The sequence below is a fragment of the Triticum dicoccoides genome, chromosome 3A (genome assembly GCF_002162155.2).
Source record: "Triticum dicoccoides isolate Atlit2015 ecotype Zavitan chromosome 3A, WEW_v2.0, whole genome shotgun sequence".
In the NCBI taxonomy this organism is placed as follows: domain Eukaryota; kingdom Viridiplantae; phylum Streptophyta; class Magnoliopsida; order Poales; family Poaceae; genus Triticum; species Triticum dicoccoides.
Window position 1 is genome coordinate 277,920,073 of NC_041384.1, and position 25,505 is coordinate 277,945,577.

Here is a 25,505-nt window from a genome sequence, read left to right on the forward strand (position 1 = left end):
AACTATTCTGTTTTTGACAGATTCTGTTATCTATGTGTTGTTTGCTTATTTTGATGAATCTATGGGTAGTATCGGGGGGGGGGGTATGAACCATGTAGAAGTTGGAATATAGTAGATATAACACCAATACAAATTTAGAATGAGTTCACATCAATACCTAAGTGGTGTTTTGTTTTGTTATACCAATGGAGTTTACGAGTTTTCTGTTGAGTTTTGTGTTGTGAAGTTTTCAAGTTTTGGGTAAAGATTTGATAGACAATGGAATAAGGAGTGGCAAGATCCTAAGCTTGGAGATGCCCAAGGTTTCCCAAGGTAATATTCAAGGACAACCAAGCATCTAAGCTTGGGGATGCCCCGGATGGCATCCCCTCTTTTGTCTTCAATCCATCGGTATATTTACTTGAGGCTATATTTTTATTCACCACATGAATGTGTTTTGCTTGGAGCGTATTGTATGATATGAGTCTTTTCTTTTTAGTTTGCCACAATCATCCTTGCTGTACACACCTTTTGTCAGCGACATGCTTTAATCGTGAATTTATTAGAATACTCTATATGCTTCCATTATATCTTTTGAGCTAGGCAGTTTGCTCTAGTACTTCACTTATATCTTTTTAGAGCATGATGGTGGACTTATTTTATAGAAATTGGTGAACTCTCATGCTTCACTTATATTATTTTGAGAGTCTTTAAAAATCATGGCAATTTGCTTGGGTTATGAATTTAGTCCTGATATGATGGGCATACAAGAGGGATATAATAAAAACTTTCATATAAAGAGCACTGGATACTAAGAGAAGTTTGATTCTTTGAATATTGTTTTGAGATATAAATATGGTAATATTAGAGTCAAGCTAGTGAGTAATTGTGGATTGGTAGAAATACTTGTGTTAAAGTTTGTGATTCTCGTAGCATGCACGTATGGTGAACCGTTATGTGATAAAGTCGGAGCATGATTTATTCTTTGATTGTCTTCCTTATGAGTGGCGGCCGGGGATGAGAGATGGTCTTTTCCTACCTCTATCCCCCTAGGAGCATGTATGTAGTACTTTGTTTCGATTGGTAATAAATTTTTGCAATAAATATGTGAGTTCTTTATGACTAATGTTGAGTCCATGGATTATACGCACTCTCACCCTTCCACCATTGCTAGCCTCTCTAGTACCGCGCAACTTTTGCTGGTGCATTAAACCCACCATATACCTTCCTCAAAACAGCCACCATACCTACCTATTATGACATTTCCATAGCCATTCCGAGATATATTGCCATGCAACTTCCACCATTCCATTTTATTATGACACATACCATCATTGTCATATTGCTTTGCATGGTCATGTAGTTGGCATAGTATTTGTGGCAAGGCCGCCGTTCATATTTTTTATACATGTCACTCTTGATCATTGCACACCCCGGTACACCGCTGGAGGCATTCATATAGAGTCATATTTTGTTCTAGTATCGAGTTGTAATTCTTGAGTTGTAAGTAAATAAAAGTGTGATGATCATCATTACTAGAGCATTGTCCCATGTGAGGAAAGGATGATGGAAGCTGTGATTCCCTCACAAGTTGGGATGAGTCTCCGGACTTTATTAAAAATAAAAGAGGCCAAAGAAGCCCAAATAAAAATAATAAAAGAGGCCAAAGAAGCCCAGACAAAAAATGAGAGAAAAAGAGAGAAGGGACAATGTTACTATCTTCCACACTTGAGCTTCAAATAACACCATGTTCTTCATGATAGAGAGTCTCCTATTTTGCCACTTTCATATACTAGTGGGATTTTTTCATTATAGAACTTGGCTTGTATATTCCAATGATGGGCTTCCTCAAATTACCTTAGGTCTTCATGAGCAAGCAAGTTGGATGCACACCCTCTTAGTTTCTATTTGAGCTTTCATACACTTATAGCTCTAGTGCATCCATTGCATGGCAATCCCTACTCACTCGCATCGGTATCAATTGATGGGCATCTCCATAACCCATTAATTTGCCTAGTTGATGTGAGACTTTCACCTTCTTTTCATCTTCTCCACAACCACCATATTCTATTCGACCTATAGTGCTATATCCATGGCTCACGCTTGTATGAAACAAAAGTATGAAACAATTGCTTGGCTTGTCATCGGGGTTGTGCATGATAAAATACTTTGTGTGATGAAGATGGAGCATATCCAGACTATATGATTTTGTAGGGATAACTTTCTTTTGCCATGTTATTTTTGGAAGACATGATTACTTTATTAGTATGCTTGAAGTATTATTGTTTTTATGTCAATATTAAACTTTTGTATTGAATCTTATGGATATGAATATTCATGCCACAATAAAGAAGATTACATGTATAAATATGATAGGTAGCATTCCACATCAAAAATTCTGTTTTTATCATTTACGTACTCGAGGACAAGCATGAATTAAGCTTGGGGATGCTTGATACGTCTCGAACGCATCTATGATTTTTGATTGTTCCATGCTATTATATTATCTGCTTTGGATATTTTATATGCATTGATATGCTATTTTATATTATTTTTGGGACTAACCTATTAACCTAGAGCTCAGTGCCAGCTTCTATTTTTTGCGTGTATTTGAGTTTTACAGAAAAGGAATTTCAAACATAGCCCAAACAGAATAAAACTTTCACACACCCTCTGCTTCACTGATGAAGTAATGGAACATGAATTCCCAGAAGGGTTCAGACCCGTGAATATCGAATCATATGATGGAACCACAGATCCCACAGTATGGATTGAAGACTTCATTCTCCATATTCATATGGCCCGTGGCGATGATCTTCATGCCATCAAATACCTCCCCCTAAAACTCAAGGGGCCAGCCCAGCACTGGCTGAATAGCTTGCCTGAACACTCCATTGGCAGCTAGGAGGACTTGGAAGCAGCCTTCCTTGACAACTTCCAAGGTACATATGTTCGAACTCCCGATGTCGACGACTTAAGTCACATAATTCAACAGCCCAGAGAGTCAGCCAGGAAATTCTGGACTAGGTTCTTAACCAAAAAGAACCAGATCGTTGACTGTCCGGATGCCGAAGCCCTAGCAGCCTTTAAACACAACATCCGAGACGAATGGCTCGCCCGACACCTTGGCCAAGAAAAGCCGAAGTCCATGGCAGCCCTCACGACGCTTATGACCCGCTTTTGTGCGGGTGAAGATAGCTGGCTAGCCCGCAGCAATAACAATGCAAGCGAACCTAGCACTTCGGAAGCCAGAAATAGCAACGGCAAGCCCCGACGCAATAGACACAAGCGTCGAAGCAACAGTGACAACACCGATGACATGACGGTCAACGCCAGATTCAGTGGCTCCAAGTCCGGTCAGCGGAAGAAGCCATATAAAATAAATAATCAGGGCCCTTCCAGCCTGGACCGCATACTCGATCGTCCATGTCAAATCCATGGCACCTCGGATAAACCAGCCACTCATACTCAACGGAGTTGTTGGGTCTTCAAACAGGCCGACAAGTTAAATGCCGAAGACAAGGAGAAGGGGTCACAAAGCGAGAATGATGATGAGGAGCCCCGTCCACCGAGCACAGGGGGACAGAAGGAGTTTCCCCCTCAAATTAAAATGGTGAACATGATATACGCTACCCATATCCCCAAGAGGGAGCGCAAGCGCGCGCTCAGGGACGTCTATGCGATAGAGCCAGTCGCCCCAAAATTCAACCCATGGTTGTCATGCCCGATCACCTTTGATCACAGGGACCATCCGACTAGTATCCGTCATGGCGGGTCAGCCGCACTGGTCCTCGACCCAATAATTGATGGATTCCACGTCACACGAGTCCTCATGGACGGTGCCAGCAGCCTCAACCTGCTTTATCAGGATACATTGCGCAAAATGGGCGTCGATCCATCAAGGATCTAGCCCACCAAAACTACCTTTAAAGGAGTTATACCCGGTGTAGAGGCCCGCCGCTCGGGCTCAATCACATTGGAGGCTATCTTCGGATCTCTGGACAACTTCTGAAGCAAAGAGTTAATCTTCGATATCATCCCCTTCCACAGTGTCTATCACGCACTACTCAGACGAACCGCATTTGCCCGATTCAATGCAGTGCCGCACTATGCTTATCTCAAGATCAAGATGCCCGGACCACGCGGTGTCATAATAGTCAATGGAAACACGGAGCGCTCCCTCCGTACCGAGGAGGACACCGCTGCCCTGGCAGCAGAGGTACAGAGCGGCCTTCACAAGAAGAACCTTAATTCGGCGGCCATACTCCCGGACACTGTCAAACAAGTCTGGACTACTCTGCGGCATGACACTCCAGCTCGTCAGGAGCTCGATTAGCAATTCGAACTCCGTCTCAGTCTCGACCAAGTGGCGGCATACGTACCACGTGCACATAACTACGCACTAAAATACCATGGGCAGAGACGGAGGCATAACCAGACCGTGGTCCACAATATGGCTCGACCATCCTTCGACACACATACTTTTACTTTTCTTTTTATCCTTTTCAGGTTTCTTTTTCGCAGGCCCCTCTCGATGGCCTCATAATCGGTCATTTCAAAGGACGGATATACCAAGGTGGAAAGTAGCACAGATGTGTGGGGGAATCTCTAGATGTTCTTCTCAACGATCATTCTACCTGCTTTCAGGACCCGTACGCAGCTCCTCCTTGGTCTTGGCATGTTAAATAGCCACTGTTGCTTATCGCACTATTTGTACAAAATATGCTTTGACATATTAATCAAACTATAATAGAAACATTTTTACAATTGCGCTCGTACACTTTGGTACTCATTAAATCGCCAGGAGCTTTACCGCGATCCATTCTATGGCAACAAAGTCTGAACACTTTTACAGTACAGTTCGGCACCCTGAATTTCAGCATTATATGCATTGGCTCTGGATCATCTCTTTGGTCAATAATTGGGTTGCCCGGCTCCTGTGCTTACTACCTTACGTTCTGCTCTATCGGCTAGGGTAGTAAAGGGATAACTACTGCGATTGTGTCCTGGTTTATCCGGATGAGCACCTTAGTAGAGAAAGCCGAAAACTGACTGTCATGATGCGGCATGAGGTCAGTTATTCGGAGGTTAGAAATCTTTTACGATTTTTTCCGCATTATGCGATGAATCAGTGTTTACCCGATCAGGTGTTTATAACACGCTAGTTCGGACTCACGAATACTAGGGGCTGCGCCTAAAATTCTATTGTCAAACTCCTATGGCTAAGTGAGGGTGATAAAGCCACATTGTCTGATTGCCTGGTTCGTTGCGCTAAACACCTCCTTCAAGGACCAAAGCTTTTGGATAAAGAGTGTTTTAGATTCACCCCGAACACCCCCGTACTACCTACATGGGGGCTGAAGCCGACGACTGGCCAACTCTTAGACTTAATAAAACGGCCGCACAAGAGGTAAAAGTTTACATAATAAATAGCAAAGCATTATATTACATATCAGCCTTGTTTTCATCATACAGGAAGGGACAATATGAATGAATTCATTCAAAGATAATGTCTTTTGAACACTGCCCTTCTACAATATGAGACCCCTTCAAGACATCTCCAAAATACCGCTCGGGCGTGCGGTGCTCCTTGCCCGCGGGCGGTATTTCGGTTGCAAGCTTGACATCATCCATCTTCGCCCATTGTATCTTGACACGGGCGAAGGCCATCCGCGCACCTTCTATGCAGACCGATCGCTTGATGGCAGGCACCGACCAGTCGCTTCACGAGGCCGAAGTAGCTACTGGGTACGGCTTCGGCAGGCCATAGCTGGATTATCAAATCCTTCATGGCTAGTTCGGCCACCCTATGCAGCTCGACCAACTGTTTAAGCTGATCGCTAAAGGGCACCGGATGTTCTGGCGCAAGGTATTGCGACCAGAACAACTTCTCCGTTGAGCTCCCCTCTTTGGCTCAGAAGAACTCCACAGCGTCAGAAACACTGCACGAAAGATCCGCAAACGCCAGTGGAGAACTCCAAATCCGGGTCAGTAAGAGATACCTCTTGTTCACATACTTGCTTTGCATAATGAAAGCCTTACCTGCCGCGATTTTCTTGGCCTCTTGGATTTCCTGGAGGGCACCTTGGGCTTCGGTCCAGGCCTCTTGTGCGCTTTGGCGGGCCTTAGTGAGTTCGGGCTCTTGGTCCGCATTCTAGCGCTCCAAGGAGCATTTCTTCACGGCATCCTGGAGCCTGTTGGACCTCACCAACCCTAGCCTCATGCCTTTCATGGGTGGCTTGTTCCTTTGCCTCTCTCTCCTCTGCCTCGGCCAACGCCTTCTTGAGGGCCTCCACCTCGGTTGCCTCCTCTAATAAATATCACAACATCGTGGTAAGCACAAAAATATTCACCCTTTTCCGGACACGCACAAGGTCATTGCATACCTTGGGTGTCCTCCAGCTATTTTTCCGCATGACCGAGCTCTTCCTTGGTCCGCTCCAGCCTCTGCTTCAGTCCAGAGACTTCAGTAGCATGAGAAGTCGTGGCTAGCCATGACGCCTGCTTATTCACAAAGACATATACGGTTAGTCTCCAACGAAAAACTATTTGATCCTCTGTTCGGCTCTTCTCTCCGAACACCGGACAGAGTCTCAGGGGCTACTATCTATACTGTAACTTTCTTTTCACATAAATGTAGTGCGTACCTCAAAGCCTGTTAGAAGGCTTGCGCATGCTTCAGTCAGTCCGCTTTTCGTGGGCTGAATCTTCTCAATCACCGCACCCATGAGGGTACGGTGTTCCTAGACAATGGAAGAACTTCACAATGCTTCCAATAGAGTATCCGGTGCCTCTGGTTGGACAGAGGTCGCCGCCGGAATAGGCATACCTCCTTCTTTCGAACGAGGCTGCTTGCCGGATTTCGGAGCCGTATAGGTCTCTGGGACCATATTCAGCCGGGGGTCGAATTGGATATGGCCCCCATCACCGGTCTCCATGGGGATTCACTCTCCCATGTGTCCGGCGGCCGAGATTTCACCCTCTGGCACCGCCCTGACAGCCTCGAGCGTCTCTCCCTGGTCGGGGGTCCTTCGGGACAGTACCTCGGTCTCATCCATGGCCCTGGGAGAGGAGGCCGCCAGAAGGGACCCGCTGTCCATCACCTTTGGGTCCAGCGAATTCCCCAAAGATGAGGATCGCTCGAGTTTAGAACGAGTCAGACTGCAAGTGCATGATTCAACATGTTATAGCTATAAAGTAAAGGAACTGATATTTGAGTGCGTCTTTGAGTACTTACGATTCAGCCAAGGGCTTATCCCTGGGGCACCACTCGGAGCTGCTGTCGATATCCCATGCGGGGTTGTCCACGGCGGAGGCCTTCCCCTTCTTGGATGCCTCTACCTCCAGATGCCTGGAGGCCGCTGAGGGAGTCCTGGATTAGGGGGTCTCCGGACAGCCGGACTATATCTTTCGGCTGGACTGTTAGACTATGAAGATACAAGATTGAAGACTCCGTCTCGTATCCGGATGGGACTCTACTTGGCGTGGAAGGCAAGCTAGGCAATACGGATATGTGTATCTCCTCCTTTGTAACCGACCTTGTGTAACCCTAGCCCTCTCCGGTGTCTATATAAACCGGAGGGTTTTAGTCCGTAGGACAACATACAATCATACCATAGGCTAGCTTTTAGGGTTTAGCCTCTTTGATCTTGTGGTAGATCTACTCTTGTACTACCCATATCATCAATATTAATCAAGCAGGACGTAGGGTTTTACCTCCATCAAGAGGGCCCGAACCTGGGTAAAACATCGTGTCACCTGCCTGCTATTACCATCCGCCTTAGACGCACAGTTCGGGACCCCCTACCCGAGATCTGCCGGTTTTGACACCGACGGTGGTGCTTTCATTGAGAGTTCCTCTGTGTCATCGCCGTTAGGCTTGATGGCTCCTACTATCATCGATAGCGATGCAGTCCAGGGTGAGACTTTTCTCCCCGGACAGATCTTTGTGTTCGGCGGCTTTGCACTGCGGGCCAATTCGCTTGGCCATCTGGAGCACATTGAAAGTTACGCCCCTGGCCACCAGGTCAAGTTTGGAAGTTTAAACTACACAGCCGATATCCACGGAGACTTGATCTTCGACGGATTCGAGCCTCTGCCTTGTGCGTCACGCGGTCACGATGAGTACGATTTAGCTCTACCATCAGACAGTGTTAAGGAGATCGCACCGGCAGCCGCTCCGACCCTCAATTCGGAGCCAGTTGCACCGTCCATGGATGGGTGGATGGACCCCGCCACGGAGGCCTCACCCTCAGCGGCGATCGACCATGGACTCTGAACCGCCTGCGCCCGTTCCTATCGAATCTGGCTGGGCGGCGATCATGGAGTTTACCTCCGCGGATATCTTTCAACACTCGCCCTTCGGCGATATACTGAACTCATTAATGTCTCTCCCCTTGTCAGGAGGATCCTAGCCGAACTATGTCGGCAGGACTGGGATGCGGACGACGAAGAAATTCGCGGCCCACCCACCACCCACTTAGTAGCTACTGTCGATGACTTAACCGACATGCTCGACTTCGACTCCGAAGACATCGACGGTATGGACGACGATGCAGGAGACGAAGAGGAACCACTGCCCATAGGGCACTGGACAACCACCTCATCATACGATATATACATGGTGGATACACCCAAAGAAGGCAATGGCAACGAGACAGCGGAGGATGACCCCTCTAAGAAGCAACCCAAGCGCCAACGTCAGCGGCACCACTCTAAGTCCCGCCAAAGCAAAAGTGGTGATACCGGCACAGGAGGTAATAACACTCCGTATAGTGCCGAAGACAACAACAACCCCCTCCAGCAAGAGTTAGAGCAGGAGGATGGAGGAGCCAGCCCTCCTGAGAGAGCGGCAGATGGAGAGGCGGAGGATGATAATTACATGCCCCCCTCCGAGGACGAGGCAAGCCTCGGCGATGACGAATTCGCCGTGCCAGAGGATCCCGTCGAACAAGAGCGCTTCAAGCGCTGGCTTATGGCCACGACAAATAGCCTTAAGAAAAAGCAGCAGCAGCTTCAAGCTGATCAAGATCTGCTAGCTGACAGATGGACTGAAGTCCTCGCGGCCGAGGAATATAAACTTGAGCGCTCCTCCAAGAGTTACCCAAAATGTAGGTTGCTATCTCGACTGGAGGAAGAAGCGTGTGACGCGGCTGATCGGCCACCTCATGGCCGTGATAGAGAGGCATTCCAGCCAAAAGCTCAGCCTGCACCCCGACGCCAATCAAATTAAAAAGCATGGGGAAACACGCCAGACCTGCGAGACGTATTGGAGGACAAAGAAAAACATGCAAGATCGATCTATGGATCACAAGGGCGCGCCACTATGCGAGACGATAAACGTCACGCCGGGTACAGTAAAAGTAAATCCGGCCGAGCCGAACACAGCGGGCAAGACCCATTCGAGCTGCGTCGTGATATAGCCCAATATAGAGGCGTCGCACACCCCTTATGCTTCACAGACGAAGTAATGGATCATCAAATCCCAGAAGGTTTCAAACCCGTAAAAATTGAATCATACGACGGCACAACAGATCCTGCGGTATGGATCGAGGATTTCCTCCTCCACATCCACATGGCCCGCGGTGTGACTTACACGCCATCAAATACCTCCCACTAAAGCTCAAAGGACCAGCGCAGCATTGGCTTAACAGCTTGCCAGCAGAGTCCATTAGCTGTTGGGAAGATCTGGAAGCCGCATTCCTCGACAACTTTCTGGGCACTTATGTGTGACCACCAGATGCCGATGACTTGAGCCACATAATTCAGCAGCCATAAGAATCGGCCAGGCAATTCTGGACTCAGTTCCTAACAAAGAAAAATCAAATCGTCGACTGTCCCGATGCAAAGGCCCTAGCAGCTTTCAAACACAACATCCGCGACGAGTGGCTAGCCCGGCACCTTGGTCAGGAAAAGCCGAAATCTATGGCAGCCTTCACGAGACTCATGACCCGCTTTTGAGCGGGAGAAGACAGCTGGCTGGCTCGCAGTAATAATATGTCAAAGAACCATGGTACTTCGGATACCAAGGACGGCAATAGCAGGTCACGTCTCAAGAAACATAAGCGCCGCATTAACAGCGATAATACTGAAGATACGGTAGTCAATGCCGGATTCAAAGGCTCTTAACCCGGTCAGCGGAAAAAGCCATTCAAAAGAAGCACTCCGGGCCCGTCCAGTTTGGACCGTATACTCGATCGCTCGTGTCAAATACACGGTACCCCCGAAAAGCCAGCCAACCACACCAATAGGGATTGTTGGGTATTCAAGCAGGCCGGCAAGTTAATTGCCGAAGACAAAGATAAGGGGCCACATAGCAATGACGAGGAAGAGCCCCGACAGCCGAACACCGGAGAACAGAAGAGGTTCCCCCCACAAGTGTGGACGGTGAACATGATATACGCAACCCACATCCCCAAGAGGGAGCAGAAGCATGCGCTCAAGGACGTATATGCGTTGGAGCCAGTCGCCCCAAAATTCAACCCATGGTCCTCCTGTCCGTTCACCTTCGATCACAGGGATCACCCCACTAGTATCCGTCATGGCGGATTCGCCGCACTGGTCCTAGACCCAATCATTGACGGATTTCACCTCACTCGAGTCCTTATGGATGGCGGCAGCAGCCTAAACCTGCTTTATCAGGACACAGTGCGCAAAATGGGTATAGACCCCTCAAGGATCAAACCCACAAAAACGACCTTTAAAGGCGTCATTCCAGGTGTAGAGGCCCATTGCACAGGCTCAATTACACTGCAGGTGGTCTTCGGATCCCAAGATAACTTCCGAACCGAAGAATTAAACTTTTATATGGTCCCGTTCCGCAGTGGTTATCATGCACTGCTCGGGCGAACCGCATTTGCAAGATTCAATGCAGTACCACATTATGCATACCTCAAGCTCAAGATGCCAGGACCTTAGGGGGTTATTATAGTTAATGGAAACACAGAGCGCTCTCTCTAAATGGAGGAGCACACTGCGGCCCTCGCAGCAGAAGCGCAAAGCAGCCTCTCAAGGCAATCCACCAGTTCGGCGTTTCAAGACCCGGACACCTTCAAGCGCGCTCGGAGTAATCGGCAACTAGACTGCCTCGCACGATCTGAGCTCGCGTAGCAATGCGGCCCCCACCCTAGTCCCAGCCAAACGGCAAAATCCGTACCACGCGTACATAATTACGCATTAAAAATACCATGGGCACAGGTGGGGAGGGGGGGCACAACTACGGCACACCCCAAGACGCGGCTTAAACCGTACTAGGGGCTTACCGCTTTGTTATTTTTATCTTTTTAGGACTTTAATCTCTGGAAACCCTGTCCGGCAGCATGATTGCTGAACACATGATGCAGCAACCAAGGAGGCAGAAAGCTACGTCACACCATGGAATTCCCAGGTGGATTACGATAACGAGTGAAATATTTGCTTTAATACTATTCCTCAGCTTGCCCTTGGAAGGGACATAGTCCTACTTTTTGCTTATCGCACTATCTGTATCATTCTGCTTTAACACACCTTTTTGAATAAACAATGCATAACATTACGATTATTATTGCATTCTTGTTATATATATGTGTTCATTAATAACGCCTTGCAACCGTACACTTTGGTACGGCCAATACACCAGGGGCTTAAGTACCCCACAACATGGTGTGAGAAGTCCGAACACTTTCACAAGTGCGGCACCCCGAACTTATAGCATTATATGCATCAGCTCCGAATCATGTCTTTGGTCAAATGTTGGGCTTGCCCGGCTCCTATGTTTTGGTACCTTACGTTCTTCTCTATCGGCTAAGGTAGCGCTAGGAGAACTACTGCAATTGTGCCCCAGTTCTGCTGGGCTAAGCACCTCAGTAGAGAAAGCTAAAACTGTCTGTCATGATAAGGCGAGAGACTGGTCACTGTTCAGCGAGGTTTTGAGTCCCTAAAGACTTATGCCGCTTAGAGCGAGGGGCCGGCCCTGTCCAGCTTAAAGGCGTGTATCGCGCCCCGAATTCGGCCTTCCGAATACCAGGGGCTTCGCCGAAATTTATAATTATAGAATTCTATGGCTAAGTGAGAGTGATAAAGCATTATTAGTCTGGTTGCCTTGTTCGTTGTGCTGAGCACCTCCCTCGAAGGACCCAAAAATAGGAACAAGAGTGCTCAGGTTTATCCTGAACACCCCAGCACTCGTGGCATGGGGGCAGAAGACTAGGACTAGCCATCTCTCAGATTGGATAAACAGCCAAACAGAAGGTAATATTTTAAATTCGAATGAGCGTTACATAGCGCATATGAAACAAGTTTTCATTATACAGGATCACACGAGCAAGTTTATTCAAATATTACATCCTTGGAACATTCGTTCGCTACAAGACGGGCACCCTTTAGGACACCCTCGTAATAAATTTAGGGGGTGCGATGCTCCTTGCCCTGCGGCGGTCCTTCCTTGATCAGCTTCACGGCGTCTAGCTTGGCCCATTGCACCTTCACACGAGCGAAAGCCCGGCGTGCACCTTCGATGCAGACGGACCGCTTGACGACTTCTAGCCATGGGCAGGCATCCACAAGCTGCCTCACCAGGCCGAAGTAGCTGTTCGGAAGGGCGTCACCAGGCCATAGCCGGACTATAAAGCCCTTCATGGCCTGTTCGACCGCCTTGTGTAGCTCGACCAGCTGCTTTAGCTGGTCGCTCACAGACAATGGGTGTTCGTTCCCAGTATACTGGGCCCAAAACAACTTCTCCATTGAGCTTTCATCTTCGGCCAGTAAAAATTCGCGGCATCCGACATGCTGCGGGGCAAATCTGCGAATGCTCCTGGAGAGCTTCGGATTCGAGTAAGTAATCGGTAATTTACTTTTACATGCTTGCTTTGCATATAGAATGCCTTACCCGCCGCTATTTTCTTCATCGCGTCGATCTCCTGGATGGCCTTTTGGGCTTCGGCCCTTTGCGCTCTCGAGGGCCGCGGCAAGCTCAGACTCTCGCGTCTTCAAGTCAAGCTCCAACGCCTCGTGCTTCGTCACGAGGGCCTGGAGCTCTTGCTCCACCTCGCCCACCCGAGCCTCTTGCCTTTCCCGCTCAGTGCCCTCCTTAGCCGCTTTATCTTCGGCCTCGGACAACGCTTGCTTTAAGGTCGCCACTTCGGTCGTGGCCACTGGCAAATTCATGATGATCCTGTCATTTTGCAATCGCATTCTTTTTATACATATCCATAGACTAGGTACTACTTACCTCTATTCTCCTCGAGCCGCCTCTTGGCAAGGCCGAGCTCGTCCTGGGACCCTTTAAGGTCCTGCTTCAGTACGGCGACCTCCGCAGTTAGTGCGGCAGATGCCAGCAGCGAAGCCTGCATATGCATATTGACATACTTATATTAGACTCCTGCGATATTGTTTGATCCTCTGTTCGGCTTTTCTTTGTGAACACCGAACAGAGCATCAAGGGCTATTGTTGTTGGAAATATGCCCTAGAGGCAATCATGTATGATGATATTTCCTATGTGTTTATGAATAAAGATAGTCCTTGGACATTATCAATGATGTGTATCAGCAAGTACGTGACTTGTTTGTGGGACTATGCATTGTATGATGACTGTCCTAAAAGGCCCCTAGTCGAAAGGGCTATGTGGACACGCAGCCAACTAGACTAGCATATGACACGGTCGATGGCTTGGTCTCACTAGCCATGGAGCATTGGATGCTAACCGGATAATATGGACTTGGAAGGATCTGGTCGGATTCGACGTAGTCGGATCCGAGTCGAGATAAGGTCCAAGTCGGACAGACCCAACTATGAGACGCAGTGATATGTCATCTATGAGTCTCTAGTACAACATATGTTCTATGTCCTAAGACCTGAGCTGACGCTTGTACTCGGGATGGTGACAGACTTGCTTTGGGCCGACCAAACACTACTCCGTAACTGGGTAGTTATAAAGGTAGGTTTCGGGTTTGTCCATAACCATGCTGCGAGACGTGGTCGAGCAAGATGGGATTTGCCCCTCCGATCAGGAGAGATATACTCTGGGCCCCTCATGTGATCCGACCAGGATAAGCATGGCCATGCGACAAGGATTATGAGATAATCCGGTTTGTGGTCGGCATCACTTGAATGAGAAAGAGGTCGGGCTAGCACAAGGATGACAGTCTCGCCTTGAGCTCGACAACATGTATCGTGTGGCAAAAGGAATGGAAGTATGATGTACATGTTCTCTAACCAGCTTCATAGTCTTCTTGGTGTTCGGCATGCCTTGCTAGAGGCCGCTACCAACCGTGCAGTTCGGAGGTGATCCGAACTGCGACCAAGCCAACTTGAACCTAAGGGGTCACACGCTTAAGGGAAGGAACCTACGAGATTGGATCTGAGGACATTGGTCGGATGTGATCCGAACTGTATTCGGATTGTGGCCGAGTAGACTTATGGGCTACAGGGTCCGTGCGAGACCCAAGTGTTGAGCCCGTGATGGACGCCGATATATAGTGGAGGTGCCGCACACTCACGTGGTTGATCGCTTCGGCGCTGTCACTAGGGTTTGCATGTGTTGCAAATAGACACCTCCACTCGCCACCGGTTGTATGATCGAACCTAGCAGTCCGCCACACGATGTTCCTCCTGCACGCGCGGATACCGTTAGAGGCAGTGCACTTGCGCCGCTCCAGCGAACCTGTACGTGAGAACCGACCACCGGCTGTATGAGGGAGATCGGACGAGGAGGAGACGATCCACGCGGACGCGCTACCCCAACTCTTCTTCCACTGCACGGCACTGCGCGTCTAGTGGTAACGAACTGTGATCCATCTCCTGTAGCATGTTCTTGGTTGTTCTGCGCGTAGAAAATTTTAATTTGCAGTCGACGCACCCTACCATAGATCCCAACAGTGGTATCAGAGCCTCTGCTATAGGATTTGGATTCAGATCGTATGCATATTAGATATGTGGAGGCGATAGATGAGATCTGTTGTCGTTGATAAGATCGGTTGTGTGCACGGTTGATGAGATCAACTGCACATGGGGATCGATAAGGCTATGTTTGCTGATGATTGGGATCAATGAGGTCGTGACACGATCTACCCCTACCGGTCGGTTATTCGCCATCGGGGTTTACAGTGAAACGTAAATCCGAATCGGATTCGCAATGGTCGATGAGATCGGTCAAATCAGAGAATTCGGCATGATCGGAGGTCAGATGTATGCATAACCGGTAGAATTCGGCGTGATCCGCCATCGGGACCGCCGTGTGCGTAGCGCCTTGTATTTCGTACACGATCACTCAAACCGGTAGAATGCGGTTCTATGCATAACTTTATTTTGCAGGGTTTGATGTGAATAGTATGGCTCATGTGTATGTGATGCATGTGTGTAAATTATACATGGCCTGCGTGTCATGTTTGTCAGCCGGCAGGAGCCAAAGTGCTGTCATTATATTGTATAACGACCTGCGTGTTGTCGACTTGTGACTCTATGCAAAATTCATTACTACTTGTAGTAGTTGGATAATAGAGATCAGGTTGGTGGCTTGGCATCCCGACGTGACAAACAAGATGGAATTCCTAGATGATCATCGAAGTCGGAGCCAACCTGGAAGAACATCCATGAAGGAGCCATACTATTTCACTATATGTGTTTATTTGTGATTGTTATGCTTCCTTGTTTTCTATGCATGTTAGAATGGTAGAAATATCCCTCATGAATATCAAGCGAATACTCATCCCCGATGTTGCACCTTTGCACGTCAAGTACATCTAGTAGTGGGCTCATAAAATTGGGGTGCTGCTATGTGTCCTTGAACTAAAGGGTTCGTGTCGGACACGAACATGCACTGCATCAGGTTAGCTTGACAAGGCTATCAAAATGGTTTTGGGCCTTGTGGCAAAGAAGGTTGGGGCCGGGGTATGAGATACCTACCCGACCAACAGGAGTCGTATGGAGATATGATTAGCAAGGAGTTGCTTACCGGATAGACATGTTGTCTAGCAGTGATGCTAAAGCTCACTAGTCGCATGTGCTAGTCGGATCCTGAATCGCTAAGAGTTTGCGAAGGGATGCTGACTTCAGTGGGAGTATTTCTGTTTAAGGCTAGAATTACTCTGCATAAACACATAGCTTAGTGATTGCATATTTTCTGTTGTAGATCAATGGCACCACCTGCTCAACCCAACTTTGCATTGAAATCAATTCTGGAAAAGGATAAACTGAATGGAACAAACTTTACTACCTGGTATAGAAATTTGAGAATTGTTCTCAAGCATGACAAAAAGGAACATGTTCTAGAGGATCCGCTTCCAGAGGAACCTGCCGATAATGCTAGTACCACAACCAAAAATGCCTACCAGAAACTCGTTGATGAATCAAACGAGATCAGCTGCCTCATGCTGGCTTGTATGGAGCCCGATTTGTAGCAGCATTTCAAAGATGTTGGGGCTTTTGATATGATCGAGAGTCTCAAGAGCATGTTTCAGGTGCAGGCTAGGACCGAAAGGTTCAATGTCTGGCGATCCTTGATGGATTGTAAGCTGAAGGAAGGTGATCCACTGAGCCCGCATGTGATCAAAATGGTCGGATATGTGCAAGCTTTGGATCAGTTGGGCTTCCCGCTCTTGGATGAGCTGGCTACTAATGCAGTTCTGGGTTCTCTTCCGCCCAGCTATGGGACATTCATCTCGAACTATCATATGCATGGCATGGATAAGAAGCTCACTGAATTGCATGGGATGCTCGAAGTGGCAGAGCAGGATATTAAGAAAGGCACGCATCAAGTGTTGATGGTGCAGAAATCGGCTAAGTTCAAGAAGAGTTGGTCTAAGAAGAAGGCTAAGGCAAAGGGCACGGAGATGGTAACCTCCGCCGCTGCGCCGAAGTCTGGACCGGACTCAAAGACCATTTGCTATCATTGCAAGGAAACTGGTCATTGGAAGAGGAACTGTAGCAAGTGGCTTGCAGAGCATGGCAAGAAGGCCGGGAATGCTGCTTCAGGCAAAGGTACACTTGTTGCATATGTTATAGACGTTTACCTTGCTGACATACCTAGTAGCTCTTGGGTATTTGATACCGGATCGGTTGTTCATGTTTGCAACTCGATACAGGGGCTGGTAAGAACTAGGCGTGTGACACAAGGGGAGATTGACATCAGGGTCGGCAACAAAGCAAGAGTTGCTGCGTTGGAGGTCGGCACGATGCAGCTCCAACTCCCTTCTGGATTTATTTTGGAATTGAATAATTGTTATTACATTCCTGCACTTAGTCGGAACATTATTTCTGCCTCATGCTTAATGAGTCAGGGTTATGAATTCAATCTAAAGGACAATGGTTGTTCGATTTATTTGAATGGCATGTTCCACGGCTATGCACCCATTGTTGATGGGTTATTTATATTGAATCTAGAACAGGAACTGGTCTATAACGTGAATGTCAAGAGGCATAAGCCCAATGAGATAAATCTGACATACTTCTGGCATTGCCGGCTTGGACAGATTAGTCTGAAACGCATGAAGAAGCTCCATGATGATGGACTCCTAACTTCGACCGACTTTGGGTCGTTCGAGACATGCGAATCATGCTTGCTCGGCAAGACGACTAAGTCTCCTTTCGCAAAGAGTTACGAGAGGACATCCGAGCTGTTGGAACTGATACACAGTGATGTGTGTTGACCAATGAGCACAACTGCCAGAGGTGGCTATCAGTACTTCGTGACTTTTACCGATGACTTGAGTAGATATGGATATATCTATTTGATGAGGCACAAGTCAGAGACTTTTGAAAAGTTCAAAGAGTTTCAAAACGAGGTGGAGAATCAGCTCGGCAAGACTATAAAACTTCTACGATCTGATAGTGGAGGTGAGTACATGAGCCAGGAGTTTGATGATCATCTAAAAAGCTGAGGTATAGTACCTCAGCTCACACCTCCGGGTACGCCACTGAGAAATGGTGTATCAGAACGGAGGAGTCGCACCTTGTTGGACATGGTTCGATCTATGATGAGCAAGTCGGATTTACCCTTGTCATTCTGGGGATACGCTCTAGAAACTGCAGCTTTCACACTTAACAGGGTACCATCAAAATCCGTAGACAAGACACCACATGAGATGTGATCGGGAAGAGTCCCAATTTGTCTTTTCTAAAGATTTGGGGTTGTGAAGCATTTGTCAAGAAACTTATGTCAGACAAGCTTACACCCAAGTCGGATAAATGCATATTCGTGGGATATCCGAGGGAAACCTTGGGATATAACTTCTACAACCGGGAAGAGAACAAAGTGTTTGTTGCTCGGAACGGGGTTTTCCTTGAGAAAGAGTTTCTCAGTCGGGAGGCCAGTGGGAGGACGGTCCGACTCGAAGAAATTCGAGGACCACTCGGGGACGGCTCGGCTGGTGATGAGATCATACCGGAGTCAGTCAGGGAACCCGTAGTGGAAGCGGCACTGGAACCACGGAGGTCGGAAAGATTGCGCAGAGTGCACGATGTATTGTTGCTAAAAAGCGACGAGTCGGCCACATATGCGGAAGCGATGGTGAGCCCAGATTCCGAGGCATGGCTGGAGGCCATGAGATCCGAGTTAAAGTCCATGGATGAGAATCAAGTTTGGGACTTGGTTGATCCGCCGCCTGGCGTAACGGCCATTGGTTGCAAATGGGTCTTTAAGAAGAAAACTGACGTGGATGGAAATGTTCAGATCCACAAAGCTCGGCTTGTCGCTAAGGGTTATAGACAAGTTCAAGGAATTGACTACGACGAGACTTACTCGCCGGTAGTGATGCTGAAGTCGGTGAGGATCGTACTAGCTATAGCTGCATATTTCGATTACGAGATATGGCACATGGATGTTAAGACGGCTTTCCTTCATGGAAATTTTACCAAGGACGTGTATATGATACAGCCCGAGGGTTTTGTTGATCCGACTAGCACTAGTAAGGTATGCAAGCTCAAGAGATCCATTTATGGGTTGAGGCAAGCATCTCGGAGTTGGAACATTCGTTTTGATGAGGTTGTCACTGGTTTCGGCTTCATCAAAAGCGAAGAGGACTCTTGTTTATACAAGAAGTTAAGTGGGAGCTCGATAGTGTTTTTGATCTTGTATGTGGATGACATACTACTGATCGGAAATGATATTTCGATGCTGAACTCGGTCAAGGAGTCATTGAATGGCAAGTTTTCAATGAAGGACCTTGGTGAGGCAATGTACATTTTAGGCATTAAGATCTATAGAGATAGATCAAGGAGGCTGCCCGGCTTAAGCCAGAGCACGTACATAGATAAAGTATTGAAGCGGTTCAAGATGAGTGAGGCAAAGAAAGGGTTCTTGCCACTCTCACATGGTATAAGGCTAAGTGAGACTCAGAGTCCTTCGACATCTGATGAGCGAAGCAGGATGAGTAGGATTCTGTATGCCTCGGCAATCGGATCCATCATGTATGCCATGATATGTACATGGCCCGATGTTGCTTTTGCAATAGGCCTAACAAGTAGATACCAAGCCAACCCAGGTGAGAGTCACTGGGCAGTGGTAAAGACTATTTTGAAATACCTGAAAAGGACTAAAGAGATGTTCCTAGTTTATGGAGGTGAGGAAGAGCTCGTCGTAAGGGGTTACGCCGATGCTAGTTTCCAAACCGACAGAGATGATTGTCGATCATAGTCCGGATTCGTGTACGTCATGAATGGAGGAGCAGTGAGCTGGATGAGTTCCAAGCAAGATACGGTGGTCGATTCTACTACAGAAGCCGAATACATTGCGGCTTGTGAAGCTGCAAAGGAAGGTGTTTGGATCTGGAACTTTCTAGATGATCTTGGTATTTTCCCAGCCTCGGTAAAACCGTTGGACGAACGATCGTAAAGAGTGGTGATGTAGAGTTATGCAAAATTCACACGGATGCAAATGTTGCGGATCCGTTCACTAAGCCGCTTCCACAACCCAAGCATGAGGGGCACGTTAGAGCTATGGGCATTCGATGTCTATTTGATTGACTCTAGTGCAAGTGGGAGACTATTGGAAATATGCCCTAGAGGCAATCATGTATGATGATATTTCCTATGTGTTTATGAATAAAGATAGTCCTTGGACATTATCAATGATGTGTATCAGCAAGTACATGACTTGTTTGTGGGATTATGCATTGTATGATGACTGTCCTAAAAGGTCCCTAGTCGAAAGGGCTATGTGGACACGCGGCCAACTAGACTAGCATATGACACGGTCGATGGCTTGGTCTCACTAGCCATGGAGCATTGGATGCTAACCGGATAATATGGACTTGGAAGGATCTGGTCGAATTCGATGTAGTCGGATCCGAGTCGAGATAAGGTCCAAGTCGGACAGACCCAACTATGAGACGTAGCGATATGTCATCTGTGAGTCTCTAGTACAACATATGTTCTATGTCCTAAGACCTGAGCTGACGCATGTACTCGGGATGGTGACAGACTTGCTTTGGGCCGACCAAACGCTACTTCGTAACTGGGTAGTTATAAAGGTAGGTTTCGGGTTTGTCTAGAACCATGCTGCGAGATGTGGTCGAGCAAGATGGGATTTGCCCCTCCGATCAGGAGAGATATACTCTGGGCCCCTCGTGTGATCCGACCAGGATAAGCATGGCCATGCGACAAGGATTATGAGATAATCCGGTTTGTGGTCGGCATCACTAGAATGAGAAAGAGGTCGGGCTAGCACAAGGATGACAGTCTTGCCTTGAGCTCGACAACATGTATCGTGTGGCAAAATGAATGGAAGTATGATGTATAGGTTCGCTAACCAGCTTCATAGTCTGCTTGGTGTTCGGCATGCCTTGCTAGAGGCCGCTACCAACCGTGCAGTTCGGAGGTGATCCGAACTGTGACCAAGCCGACTTGAACCTAAGGGGTCGCGCGCTTAAGGGAAGGAACCTATGAGGTCGGATCCGAGGACATTGGTCGGATGTGATCCGAACTGTATTCGGATTGTGGCCGAGTAGACTTATGGGCTTTAGGGTCCGTGCGAGACCCAAGTGTTGAGCCCGCGACGGACGCCTATATATAGTGGAGGTGCCGCACACTCACGCGGTTGATCGCTTTGGCGCTGTCACTAGGGTTTGCATGTGTTGCGAATAGACACCTCCACTCGCCACCGTTTGTGTGATCGGACCTAGCAGTCCGCCGCACGACGTTCCTCCTGCACGCACGGATACCGTTAGAGGCGGTGCACTTGCGCCGCTCCGGTGAACCTGTACGTGGGAACCGACCACCGGCTGTACAAGGGAGATCGGACGAGGAGGAGACGATCCACGCGGGCGCGCTACCCCAATTCTTCTTCCGCTGCATGGCACTGCGCGTCTAGTGGTAACAAACTGTGATCCATCTCCCGTAGCATGTTCTTGGTTGTTCTGCACGTAGGAAATTTTAATTTGCAGTCGACGCACCCTACCGTAGATCCCAACAACTGTCTATGCGGTAATATGTTTCCTATATTTTAAACACTTACCTCAAAGCCTATTAGAAGGCTGGCACAGGCTTCAGTCAGTCCGCTCTTGGCGGACTGAACCTTCTGGACCACCGCACTCATAATAGTACGGCGCTCCTCGTCGATGGAAGCGCTGTGAAGCGCTTCCAGCAGATTGTCCGGCGCCTCTGGATGGACAGAGGTCACCGGCACAGGCGTCTTGCCCCTCTTGGAAGGAGGCCGCCTGCCCGAGTCCGGAACCACTGGAGGTTCCGGCGCGGTGTTCGGCTGAGGGACAAACTCGGAGCCCTCAGGGGCCTTGTCCCCTCTACTCCCGGAGTCCGGAAGGTCGCCTTGGGGCGCCTCCGGGACTGCCTCCCCTCGACCCGGTGCCTCTTGAGACAATACCTGGCGTCGTCCATAGGGTAAGGGGAGGTGGTGGTCGGAAGTGGATCGCTATCCATATCCGACGAGCCCAGGGAGCCGTCCGACGATACATCGATACGGGCTCGTGGCGGCCTGCATAATCATATTCGGTGTTAGGGGAAGCAGTGCGACAAAGGAATGCTATGAGTTACTCTGGTATCCGAATACTTACGACTCCCCCAGGGGCTTGGCCCTGGGCAGCCACTCGTCTTTGCCGTCGGCGGCGGTGGTAGAACTGTCCGGAAGGAGAGTCCTTCCCTTCTTGGACCCTTCGGCCTCCCCAGTTGGGGCGGCCTTCCTTTTCTTGTCTCCCCTGTCTGGAGGGGGAGCATCTTCTTCTGCCTCCTCGTCTTCAGGGGAGGAGTGTGCCATAGAGTCATCGGACGGTGAGTCTGATGACGCCTGGCGTCGGGAACTCTTTCAGGTTCCCTTGGCCTTCTTGGTCTTCTGCGGCATCGTATAAGGAGCCGGAGTCAGCATCTTCGCTAGGAGAGCGTCTGCTGGGCTTCGGGCAAAGGAGCCGGATAGTTGATCTGTCCGGCCGTCTCCTCCCAATCCTGTCAAAGGTACGAGAGCTTAGATCCCGCCTAGAGTCAAACTATGGAAAACAAGTATCCTGTGAGAGGTAAAACAGCTTACCGCGCTGGCTTGGCACTTCGTGCAGAATCCGCGGTCCTCGGTAGTGGGAGGGGGAACCTCGGCGCTCTTGAATAGCACCTTCCAGGCATCTTCGTGAGTTGTGTCGAAGAGTCTGTTCAGAGTTCAGTGCTGGGCCGGGTCGAACTCCCACAAGTTGAAAGTCCGTTGTTGGCACGGGAGGATCCGGCGGATGAGCATGACATGGACTACGTTGACGAGTTTGAGCTTCTTGTTCACCATGTTTTGAATATATGTTTGGAGTCCGGTCAGCTCTCCCAAACTACCCCAGGACCGGCCCTTCTCTTGCCAAGGGGTGAGCCGCATGGGGATGCCAGATCGGAACTCGGGGGCCGCTGCCCATTTAGGGTCACGCAGCTCGGTGATGTAGAACCACCCCGATTGCCACCCCTTTATGGTCTCCACGAAGGAGCCCTCGAGCCATGTGACGTTGGGCATCTTGCCCACCATGGCGCCTCCGCACTCCGCCTAGCGGCCGCTCACCACCTTCGGCTTGACATTGAAAGTCTTCAGCCATAAGCCGAAGTGGAGCTTGATGCGGAGGAAGGCCTCGCACAGGACGATAAACGCCGAGATGTTGAGGATGAAGTTCGGGGCCAGATCGTGGAAATCCAGGCCGTAGTAGAACATGAGCCCCCGGACGAATGGGTGGAGAGGGAATCCCAGTCTGTGGAGGAAATGGGTAAGGAACGCTACCCTCTCATGGGGCCTGGGGGTGGGGATGAGCTGCCCCTCTTCTGGGAGCCGGTGCGCGATGTCGTCGGGCAGGTATCCGGCTCTCCTCAGCTTCTTGATGTGTCCCTCCATGACGGAGGAGACCATCCACCTGCCTCCCGCTCCGGACATGGTTGGAGAGGGTTGAGGTGGGAAATGCGGACTTGGGCGCTGGAGCTCGAGTATGCGAAAATGGATGAGCAAAGGAGGAAGAAGGCGTGGATGAAAAGGTAAATCCTTATCCCTTTATATGGGCGGACAAAACTATGCGTCCCCACTAGCCTGGTAAAACTCGCTTATCCCCCAAGCATCGTAATCGATGGCGCGGTTGGGTTACCCACACCCGTATTGATGAGAATCCCGTGATAAGGGGACACGATCTCTGCTTTGACGAGACGTGTCAAAAAACTGCCTCGCGTTATGTGTGGGGCTAGTTAAAGGAAACGGTTCGAATAATCACCGGGCCATGACATAATGTCGTGTTGCCAAAACAAGTCAGCAGATTAGATTTGTGGAAATATTATTCTCTCTACGGTGGTATGTGGAACTTATTTTGCAGGGTCGGACACTATCCTTGTATTCAAATTCTTCCGTGGTATATTTGGAGGAGGAACCCGGCTTGGAATGCCGAAGACAATACTGCGCGCCAGACTCATCGTCATTGAAGCCTGGTTCAGGGGCTACTGAGGGAGTCCTGGATTAGGGGGTCTCCGGATAGCCGGACTATATCTTTCAGCCGGACTGTTAGACTATGAAGATACAAGATTGAAGACTTCGTCTCGTGTCCGGATGGGACTCTACTTGGCGTGGCAGGCAAGCTAGGCAATACGGATATGTGTATCTCCTCCTTTGTAACCGACCTTGTGTAACCCTAGCCCTCTCCGGTGTCTATATAAACCGGAAGGTTTTAGTCTGTAGGACAACATACAATCATACCATAGGCTAGCTTTTAGGGTTTAGCCTCTCTGATCTCGTGGTAGATCTACTCTTGTACTACCCATATCATCAATATTAATCAAGTAGGACGTAGGGTTTTACCTCCATCAAGAGGGCCCGAACCTGGGTAAAACATCATGTCCCCTGCCTCCTGTTACCATCCGCCTTAGACGCACAGTTCGGGACCCCCTACCTGAGATCCGCCGGTTTTGACACCGACAGCCGCCCTTTTCTTCCCTCCCCCTTCAGAGGGAGAATCGCTTTCCTCCTCTTCCTCGTCATCGGTGGCGGGAGGGGAGTGGGTGTCGGCGTCTTTGGACGTCACGTCCGAAGTGCCCTTACGGCAGAGACCACCCCTGGTCCCCTTGGCCTTCTTTTCCGGCGCCTGATAGGGCGCCGAAACCAGCATCTTCATTAGAAGCGAGAATGCTGGTTCTTCGGGCAGCGGAGCCAGACACTCAATACGCTCCACCTTCTTTGTCCATCCCTGAAAAAATAAAACAAGGAAGATCACACATCTTCCTTGAGTATACAAGTAAAGGGTACACCTTGAAATACGGAACACTTACCGCACTAGTGGGATGGGCCAGGTCGTGCCCGCGGTCCTCGGTCATCACTGGCCACATCTCGTTGGCCTTGAAGAGCACCTTCCAGATGTCTACGTGCGTAGTGCCGAAGAACTGTTGCAAGGTCCGGTGCTTGGCCGGGTCAAACTCCCCCAAGTGGCAAGTCCGGCTTGACACGACAGGATCCGGTGAGCGAGCATCACCTAAATCATGTTGACAAGCTTGACGTCCTTGTCCACCATGCGCTTGATGCGCGTTTGGAGTGTTGTCAGCTCGTCCGACAAAGACCAGTCCAGGCCCTTCTCTAGCCAGGAGGTGAGCTGCATCGGGGTGCCGGACTGGAATTCAGGAACTGCAGCCTAGGTGGTATCGTGGGGCTCTGTGACATAGAACCACTGCTGTTGCCACCCCTTGACGTCTCCACAAAGGTACCTTTGGGCTATGTGACATTGGGCAGCTTGCTCACTATGGCGCCTCCGCGGTCTGCATGTTGGCCATCCACCACCTTCAGCTTCACATTGAAGACCTTCAGCCACAGTCCGAAGTGGGGAGGGATACGGAGGAAGGACTCGCACACAACAATGAATGCCGAGATGTTGAGGAAGGAATTGGGGAACAGATCATGAAAATGTAGCCCGTAGTAGAACATGAGACCGAGGACGAAGGGGTGGAGAGGAAATCCCAGCCCATGGATGAAGTGGGGGATGAACATGACCCTCTCATGGGGCTCTGGGGTGGGGAGGATCTGTCCCTTGTACGGAAGCCAGTGGGCGATTTCTTTGGCTAGATACCCGGCCTCCCGGAGTCTGGTGATGTCCTTCCCCTTGACAAAGGACACCATCCA